Raw genomic sequence first — 10,525 nt, 5'->3', positions numbered from 1 at the left:
GTGCAAAAAAAACTTGAATGACTTTACAAGTGGCCTTCGCAGAAAACCTAAAATGATGATATGAGCTCTTTAATATAACAGTTGACCCTTAAGACTACATCCGCTTACTTCAAATCAGTCTTTCAGTCAGTCATGCGAGCTTGTATATTCTGGGCTCTCACATCACATGTGGGTTTCAAATGCCTAACTTGACAGATTAAAGCATATTTAATCACTTGGAGTTCACAATAGACTCTGAACTACTAAATGCTATTCAAGTCATTCTTCTTACTTCTCCATTTTGTATGAAATCTATGATTCTCCATTCTCTATGAAGAGTCCGACTGCCAGTTTTAGTCTCTTTGTTCTCAAAATACTAAAAATTATACCTTAAATTCAGAAATGCGTTAACCGTTAAAAAACCTTAACCTTTAAATCTGAGAGAAACTCCGAAGATTAAATGTGCTTTAATCGGAGCAGTTAGGAGCTTAAAATCCCAGCGTGAGTGACAGTTTATGTGAAGTGAAAGCTTGTGTACATACATGCTATAGATCGAGGACTAGCATATCATAATTTTTTTTTTTAAGCGCTTAAACCAGTCTGAGATGGTCTTCCAGCTTGTCCAAGCTGTGTTTATCTGGTTTAGATGGTCGGCCAGCTGGTCTTCAAAACAGACCAGTTTAACCCACTTGGCCGGGCTAAAAGAGCCACCTCAGGCTGGTTTAAGCTGTTTTTGTTTTGTTTTGCCGCAGGGCTTTGTAGCTGAGGAGTTTGCATCTGTCTTGGTAACTGTGCTGCAAGCTGTCTGTTTTGCTTGGCCCTTGTAAAACTCAGACACATTCATGTCTGTGTCTTTACTAATGTCACTCCTGTCAAAACAGTGATAAAACTGACAGGGACAAACTCATGGTGTGTACTCTGTTGCAGCTAGCAACTCTCTTACCCCCGAACACTTAAAGTCAAACAGAGAATGGCGTATAAAAGAGAAACAAATGGCAATTTGCTATTTCATTATTTCTCCGCCTTTATCTGGCTGTATTAAGTCATTATTTACCTCAGAGGAAAAGGCTTGAGATTTCTCACGGATGGAGGGAGGTGGGGAAGCGTGAGAAGGTGGTGTGAACAATAGGGAGAAAAAAATATTTCATTTAACGCAAGCTTTTAGAGAGTCAGCTTTCATTTATTTGTGGTGACTTTCTCCGGGCCAATTAAAGTGGCACCCGGGAAAAATGTAGCTGAAGAGATGAATGTCAATATTTGCTCTGCCGTACCAACAAACGTACAACAGCACACACACTCGCACATCAGACAGTAATTCCCTGGCAGAATGATCAGGTCAATAAACTACAAAACCTGCTGGGCCTGCCTAAATACACACGCGCACACACACACACACACACACACACACACACACACACACACACACACACACACACACACACACACACACACACACACACACACACACACACACACACACACACACACACACACACACACACACACACACACACACACACACACACACACACACACACACAGAAGAACTTGCAGATTGTGTTGTGTTGTGTTGAGTTTTTTGGCAGGAAAATGGATTGCAGTAAATGTGTAACTTTTTGAAATCTTGCACTTTTTTGTTTCAATTCGTTCCAAACCCATAAGAATCCATACGCAATTCTCAGCAAATTAATAAAACGTCTTCATCAGTTTGACAGTACATGTACTGCAAATACAACGCACATACAATCAGAATGTTAAAAAGCCTCACCATTCTCATAGATAACACAAATAGGCACTTAACAATTAGCAGGTTCATCACATGGGGTCCCCTTGAAACATTTCCGTTGTGGTCTGTGTATTTGCAGCACGTTTCTGTATTTGGTTGTGTTGTCAGTATTTGCAGCACATGTGTTGTCAAACTAATTTGCTGGTATTTTTTCTATTTGCATGTTTTCTTCAGTTGCAGCGCATTGAGCTCTCTTTCGCAGCGTGTTGAGCTCTCTCGGCCACCGTAGTCAAGTCAAGTCAACCATAAAAGTACCATAAAATAGAGTAATCCATATGACGCCTGCACTATATTCCAAGTATTCTGAAGCAATAACTTGACACATTGTTTTGCTAATGCAATAGCTAAAGCTAATCCTATACGTAGCTTTGTGTTAGTAATGAAGATTGAAGGTATGGTAGGCAACTTCGAAGAGGCTAGCAATAGCACGCTAGCTTTGAAAGCATAAGATCCCACCCTCCCTTTCTCTCAAACTCAGATATTTTAAATGTAAAAGTAATATGTTATTTTACTCATTACTTAAAAAAAGTAATCTGATTACACAACTCACGTTACTGTGTAATGTGTTACCCCAAGACTGTTAAAGGAACACTCCTCTTTTTTTGAAAATAGGCTCATTTTACAAATCCCCTAGAGTTAAATAGTTGAGTTTTACCGTTTTTTAATCCATTCAGCCGATCTTTGTATCTGGCGGTAGCACTTTTAGCATAGCTTAGCATACATCATTGATTCTAAACAGTCCATTAGCATCTCGTTCAAAAAATGACCAAAGACACTTTCAATATTTTTCCTATTTAAAACTTGACTCTTCTACAGTTACATCGTGTGCTAAGACAAACTGAAAATGAAAAGTTGCGATTTTCTACACCTATATGGCTAGGAACTACGTTCTCATTCCTGCGTAAAAATGCCCTCCTGAACTCCGCTCCAGCCCTCCTGGACTCCGCTCCAGCACTCCTGGACTCCGCTCCAGCCCTCCTGGACTCCGCTCCAGCACTCCTGGACTACGCTCCAGCATTCCTGGACTCCGCTCCAGCCCTCCTGGACTCCGCTCCAGCATTCCTGGACTCCGCTCCAGCACCCCTGAACTTCCTGGACTCCGCTCCAGCACCCCTTGACCTCCTGGACTCCGCTCCAGCATTCCTGGACTCCGCTCCAGCACCCCTGAACTTCCTGGACTCCGCTCCAGCACCCCTTGACCTCCTGGACTCCGCTCCAGCATTCCTGGACTCCGCTCCAGCATTCCTGAACTCCGCTCCAGCACCCCCTGACTTCCTGGACTCCGCTCCAGCCCTCCTGGACTCCGCTCCAGCACCCCTGAACTTCCTGGACTCCGCTCCAGCGCCCCTTGACTTCCTGGACTCCGCTCCTGCACCCCTGAACTTCCTGGACTCCGCTCCAGCCCTCCTGGACTCCGCTCCAGCACCCCTGAACTTCCTGGACTCCTCTCCAGCACCCCTTGACTTCCTGGACTCCGCTCCAGCACCCCTGGACTTCCTGGACTCCGCTCCAGGCTTCCACGAGCCCGCTCCAGCCTTTGACGAGCCCGCTCCAGAGCCCGCTCCAGCCTTCGACGAGCCCACTCCAGCCTTCGACGAGCCCACTCCAGTCTTCCACGAGGTCGCTCCAGCCTTCCACGAGGTCGCTCCAGCCTTCCACGAGGCCGCTCCACCTCGCAGGACTGTTCCAGCCCACAAGCCAGTCCCATTCCACAAGCCCTCCATTCCACCCCTGAATTTCCCAAAGAATATTTTTTGGGGGGGGGGCTATGTACCTGTGGGTGGGGCTCTGGTTTAGCCCAGGCGCCCAAAGACTCCTGCTTCGCCCACCCGCCCACGGCTCCTGACCCGCCATGGCCGCCCACGGCTCCACCCTGGAGGCACCCCAGCCAGTCAGACCCCAGTGCTCCCGTCCTCAGGACTCCAGGGTGCCCACCCTCCCTATTTTTGTCTTCTACGGCGCGAGGACGCGCCTATCGGGAGGGGAGCGTTATGTTACATATCTGTGTATCTGTCTGACTTTAGGTTTTGTGTATGGACTTCCTGTTTTCGTTTGTCACATGTTCCTTTGTTCGTTTTCCCGCCACTCATCTGTATCACCTGTGCCCCTCGTTAGTTAGTCATCTGTGTTTGTATTTAAGTTCCTCTTTGTTCATTCAGTCTTTGTCTGGTCACCGTTTATGTAGAGCGGTTTATGTATGTTTATGCAAGGTGTGTTATACTATCTGTGAGTCTCCTGAGTATCCCTAGTATTAAACGTTGTTTGAGTATTCTACTTACCTGTCTTTGCCTTCCTGCCTGAGCACACCCGTAACAACTATCACAGCCCTTTACAACACACATAACCATGGCTAATCACACAGGTAAATCCACAACACAATTTGTCGGCTGCAAGCCTGAAACTTTCTCTGCAACTACACAAACTTAGTGCCGGTCACATTGAAAGTTACCTAGCTGGGGGCTACTTTCATGTGCTGTAATATCATTGCGCTGCTGCAGCCATGGTACGGCCGCGAAGATCCGTGACTATTACGCAGGAATGAGAAAGTAGTTCCTAGCCATATAGGTGTAGAAAATGGCAACTTTTAATTTTCAGTTGGTCTTAGCACACGATGTAAAGAGTCAAGTTTTAAATAGGAAAAATATTGAAAGTGTCTTTGGTCATTTTTTGATTGAGATGCTAATGGACTGATCAGAATCAATGATGTATGCTAAGCTATGCTAAAAGTGCTACAGCCAGATACAAAGATCGGCTGAATGGATTCAAAAATGGTAAAACTCAACTATTTAACTCTAGGGGACTTGTAAAATGAGCCTATTTTCAAAAAAAAGTGGAGCGTTCCTTTAATAACACCATAATACATATCTCCAAATTAAGATTTTAATACTGCACATTTTAGAATTGAGATGCCTAAATTTACTCATGGCATTTAAAATGACTGATTTTAGTTTTATTGTTTTATTTTTAAATTGATGTAGATAAAATGGTATAGAATTTTAATATCAGCCATTTATCATTTATGTTAGCTTGTTTCCGCCACAGAATAAAACATTTTAAAAGATAAAGTGACTTTTTATCTCACAATAGTGAGTTTACATCTTTTAATTCTGACTTTATATCACGCATTTTTGACTTTATGACTCACAATTCTGACTTTATATCATGCAATTCTAAAAGTAAAAAATTGTGGGATAAAAAGTCGCAGTTACCTTCTTTTTTTTATTCTGTGGTGGAAACAAGCTTCCATGTGTAAAAGCCTTATTATAACAAAAATAAATATAGACTTATCGGTATCAGACAGAAATGTAATATATGCGAATCCCTAGCATTAACTACACTGAACGAAATTATAAACACAACACTTTTGTTTTTGCCCCCATTTTTAATGAGCCGGACTCAAAGATCTAAGACTTTTTCTATGTACACAAAACTCGTCACGATATCTCTGTGCATTCAAAATGCCATCAATAAAATGCACCTGTGTTCGTTGTCCTTAACATACGGCTGCCCATACCATAACCTGCTGCTACCATGGGCCACTTGATCCACAACATTGACATCAGCAAACCGCTCACCCACACTAAGCCATACACGCTGTCTGCCATATGTCCCTGTACAGTGAAAACTGGGATTCATCTGTGAAGAGAACACCTCTCCAAAGTGCCGGACGCCATCGAATGTGAGTATTTGCCCACTCAAGTCAGTTACGACGACGACCTGCAGTCAGGTCGAGACCCCGATGAGGACGACAAGCATGCAGATAAGCTTCCCTGAGACAGTTTCTTAAAATTTGTGCAGAAATTCTTTGGTTATGCAAACCGATTATTGCAGCAGCTGTACGGGTGGCTTGTCTCAGACGGTCTTGGAGGTGAAGATGCTGGATGTGGTGGTCCTGGGCTGGTGTGGTTGCACGAGGTCTGCGGTTGTGAGGCCGGTTGGATGTACTGCCAAATTCTCTGAAACACCTTTGGAGACGGCTTATGGTAGAGAAATGAACATTCAATTCACAGGTAACTGCTCTGGTGGACATTCTTGCAGTCAGCATGCCAATTGCACGCTCCCTCAAAACTTGCAACATCTGTGGCATTGTGCTGTGTGATAAAACTGCACAGTTTATCGTGGCCGGCCTAAGGCACACCTGTGCAATAATCATGCTGTCTAATCAGCATCTTGCCACACCTGTGAGGTGGATGGATTATCTCGGCAAAGGAGAAGTGCTCACTAACACAGATTTAGACAGATTTGTCAACAATATTTGAGAGAAATAGGCCTTTTGTCTTAGACCTTTGAGTTCAGCTCATGTAAAATGGCTCACAAAATTTTAATTTTTTTCAGTGTATTTATCCAGCAAGAATTATTATAATATTTTTTGATGTTTGTATAAAAAATTGCAAATATAAAAGAGAGAGAGAAAACAAAGAGGAAAAAGAGACAGAAAAGTAAGTACAGACTCTAGTGTCAATTCTTGCTTCACTACTCACTTATCTCATCTGCCTGAATAAAACACTTATTCAACCGAATCTCTTCGACACACTTCACTGCGCACAAAAGCACTTTCACCTATAGCACACGGCGGGAGGCAACGTTTCCCAAACACGACACTATTTATTTCTGTCTGTAAAGGAGCCCAGGGCAGCTCCCGTAATGATTGTGTTTTTAATTAGTTTGCCGTAAACTATTAAGACGGCACAAAACCCCAAATCCTAATCACAAGGAACAGAAGCTTAAACTGCCCTCGGTCAATTTGTGCTAATAATGTACACCTTTGGAGAGGCTTGTTGTGGAAATATGGAGAACTTCTGATTCTTTATCTGTCTTTAATTAAAGTTTTTTTTCAGTATTATATTTTCTCGTTCAGATTTCATGGTGGTGCTTTTACTGGAAGCAGCATTAGAACAAAAAAGGACGGTTTCCGTGTTAAGAAACGTCATTTTTACTTCATGTTGGCCGGGAGTTAATTAACCTTTGGATTTGACAGATATCAGTGTGTACAACATGCTCATCCCACCAAGTCTTAGTTTGGCTGCAGAAATCTATTCTTTTCTCCTGGATCTAGGATCAAAACATTAAGATCATTTTCATGTCGATTCATCGCTTGGATTGGATTAAGGATTTGTCAGCTTGTCAATGTTCGGTAGGCATGATGCAAAACAGTGTTTGGGTTAAACCACGGCTGTCCCCTTTCCCCGACTGACAACAGATAAAGCCGCTGTTGTGATTATTGTTTGTTTTGGCATTTATTGCATTTAAAATCACAATGACAATGTGTCAAGCTGTCGTTATACAAGAAAATGCATGTTGAAACCGTTTCCAAATTTAATGCTTAGATACAGCTGAATAGAACTAAACAGAAGCATTGTTTGATCACAACGGTGCACCTGTCTGGTTTGCAAACCTGTCTACCTGCCCGTCTGCCAGCTTCAATAGGTCCAGCTGCTGTTGATTATGTACACAAACCTTGTCAAAGTGTTCAAAATGTTGTGTTCCAAAAGATGGAACGAGAGAACCAGAGTAGAGAAAGGACAATAGGCAATCAAAATAGCTCTGGCTAATGTCATGCCACTTCTTTATACAAAAGTACTATTCATAAGACATGTTGATCTATTAGTTCATAAATCACTCTGTGGTAGTGGTTGAAAATTGCAGGTTTCTCGCAATACACTTATTTCAACTCCAAATTATTGTTTACTTCTGAGGGTGAATGTGCATTAGTAGCACTGAAAAAGAGATCCACTTAATTGTATTGAATATGCACTTGTAGTGTACTTTAAATCTTTAAGTATATTTGTAAAAAAGAAACGACTTGCAGATAATATAGTATTAATAAAATAAATGGTTACTTGAGTGTACTTAACGTACATTTTAAATCATTGTTAGGGCCCGAGCACCGATGGCGTGAGGACCCTATTGTAATTGCTCAGTCTATTATTCTTCTTCTCTGAAATGAATCGCATTTTTGAGGGCCTAAACATGCTCGAAAATTCATGAAACTTTGCACACGTGTCAGAAGTGGTGAAAATTTACATTTGATATGGTTTTCAGAATTAGGCGTGGCAAAATGGCTCGATAGCGCCACCTGCAAAATTTCAATTAAGCGCTCCTCCTGCTACGTTTCACGTACAGGTATGAAATTTGGTAGACACATGTAACAGCCCAATAACCTAAAAAAAACTCCCTGGGAGCAAAAACTGAAAACCCAACAGGCAGTGAGATATTTAGAATTTTCTCTGCAAAATTTCCATTTCCAGACCTTGTACTTTAACAAACTCCTTCTAGAGATTGTATCAGATCAACGTCATATTTGGTCAGCCGTAATCTAAAGGCCTTTGCGATGTTAAATTGTGAAGGTTTTGAGTTTTCCCTGAAGGGCGTGTCCGTGGCGGCCTCACAAAGTTTGATGTTTCGCCATGAAACAGGAAGTTGTTGTAACTCGGGCATACAATGTCCGATCTGCCCCAAACTTCTCATGTTTTATTTGAGTCCTGGCCTGAAGTCATCTACATGCCGATATTCAGTTACAGTCATAGCGCCAACTGCGGGCAACAGGAAATTACATGTTTTACACTGTGATTAACTCCTCATAGAGATTTAACCAGATCAACATCATATTTGGTCAGTCTAATCTTAAAGGTCCCATGGCATGGCATTTTTCTATTATTTTATAATGTTTCCTGAGGTGTACTTATATTGTTAGTATGATTTTTACATCATAAAATGTCATAATTTAGAAATAAAAGGCATTTTTTCTATACTACTGTTTGCCCTGTGGCTGAATGCCCTGTTTCAAGAGGCGTGTCTGCTGTGAGACTTCAGTAAAAATGCCCACTGTTGTGATTGGCTGACATCTTTGCATTTGAAATGAGCGGAGGGGGCGTGGTTTAACGAGGTCTACGACGCACGAGCTGCTGCCAGAGAGATGGATGGACCTGAGTTTACTTCACATCAGTTCTCAGCATGTCTCAGTTCAGTGAACTGTTGTAGTTACTAGAATATACTTCAGGTTATTAGTTTATTTCTAGTCGGAGGGGCTGTCACTCATGTCAGAAAGTTAGTAACTTTAGTAAATTATGGATCAGCGCTGACTCGAGACGCGAACCGTTTAGAACGATTCAGTCCGATTTGGTGAACTGGTTCGGTTCACTAAAAAGAACCGATTCAAAAGAATGATTCGTTCGCAAACCGGACATCACGGAGACGGAGCGATTGCTAACAAAGTTATCTGTCTGTCAGCGCGAGTTTATTGTGTTTGTATCTGAGAGTTCTGAATAAACACGAGTCCCAGTCTCGCCGAGTCCGTCTTCATCATTATTCTACCAACTTTGTAACACATGCAATGTACCATTACAGCGAGATGAACGAGTTAGTAAGTGTTGATTATAGCATTATTTTTTAGATATGTTCCAATCATACGAAAAGCGGCCGTGACGCGCATTGAGTACACAGCGCAAACAAAGACACAACAGCAGTAATCGAATGTAATCCAGTTTATTGTGGGGATAGCTGGCTAGCCTAGCCTGATACCCTCACGCTTACCCCCCTTCTGCTTAATCTCGCGCCGCGTTTGGTGCCTCCGCTGTGGGCCAGATGCAGTACTGGGGGTCGGGGATGTTGAAGGCCGACCGGTCAGTGCAGCCCGAGCCTCGGCGTGCGTGAGGTTTATCTCTAAAGAGATGTGAGTCTGCTGATGTTGAGCAGAAACTCATGACTGTATGCACATTGTAGAACAGATAGACGCGACGAGGACATACAAAAACACTGACTCAGAAAGATAGAAAACATGAAAACACCGTTCTGTCGGGAGAGAGAGAAGCCGCAGTGGGTGCACGAATAATAAATAATTAGCTACACATCAGAAATCACTGATCACAGATCAGAAGGAACTGAAAAAAGACTTCTGTTTTCATTTGTACATCCAAACACTGAGAAACTGCCAGCATTCACTCGTTCACAAGCCATGATCTCTCGAGCGCTTGCATGGGCGTGACAGATTCTCTGGGTGGAGGAAAGGGAGGTAACCGTTCCTGTGTGGACGTCAAAACAGGAGACTTCAGGATTGGCTAGTCTGGGCTGTCATTTTCTCAAAGGCAGAGAAAGACAGACAAAACTCAGTTTTACACCGATCAACATTTCTATCCACTTGGGGACAATATTCAGGCTAGGCCAGGGGAACTCATATTAATGTTGAAATACCTCAAAAAATTAAAATTTCATGCCATGGGACCTTTAAGGTCTTGGTGATGTTAAATTGTGAAGATCTTGAGTTTTCACTGAAAGGCATGTCCGTGGCGGCCTTACAAAGTCTGATGTTTTACCATGAAACAGGAAGCTGTTGTAAGTCAGGCATAAAATGTCCGATCTGCCCACATATTTCACATATTTGATAAGCATCCTGACCTAAACACATCTAATGTCAATATTCAGTTAGTCATTGCGCCACCAGCTGGCAACAGGAAATGGCATGCTTTTCACTGTAATTCACTCCCACAAACACATTAAAATATGCCATCAAGTCCCAAACATGTTAGAAACATGTTAAATCATGCAACACTTGGCTACGTGCTAATGCATGCAATTAACGCCATGAAACAGGAAGTTGTTGTAACTCAGGCAAACAATGGCCTTGTCCCAAATGGCACCCTCACGGTCTTCCTCTGAGTCCGCACTTTCACGACGTAATGCCGCTTTGTGCGCGCTCGGCAGAAGTGCGCATCAAGGGCGCATATTGACCTCAAAGGGGGCGCTCACTAGCACCCTTCTGAG

Source organism: Gobio gobio, assembly GCF_949357685.1.
Source record: "Gobio gobio genome assembly, chromosome: 22".
Classification (NCBI taxonomy): domain Eukaryota; kingdom Metazoa; phylum Chordata; class Actinopteri; order Cypriniformes; family Gobionidae; genus Gobio; species Gobio gobio.
This window is presented reverse-complemented; position numbering follows the sequence as displayed.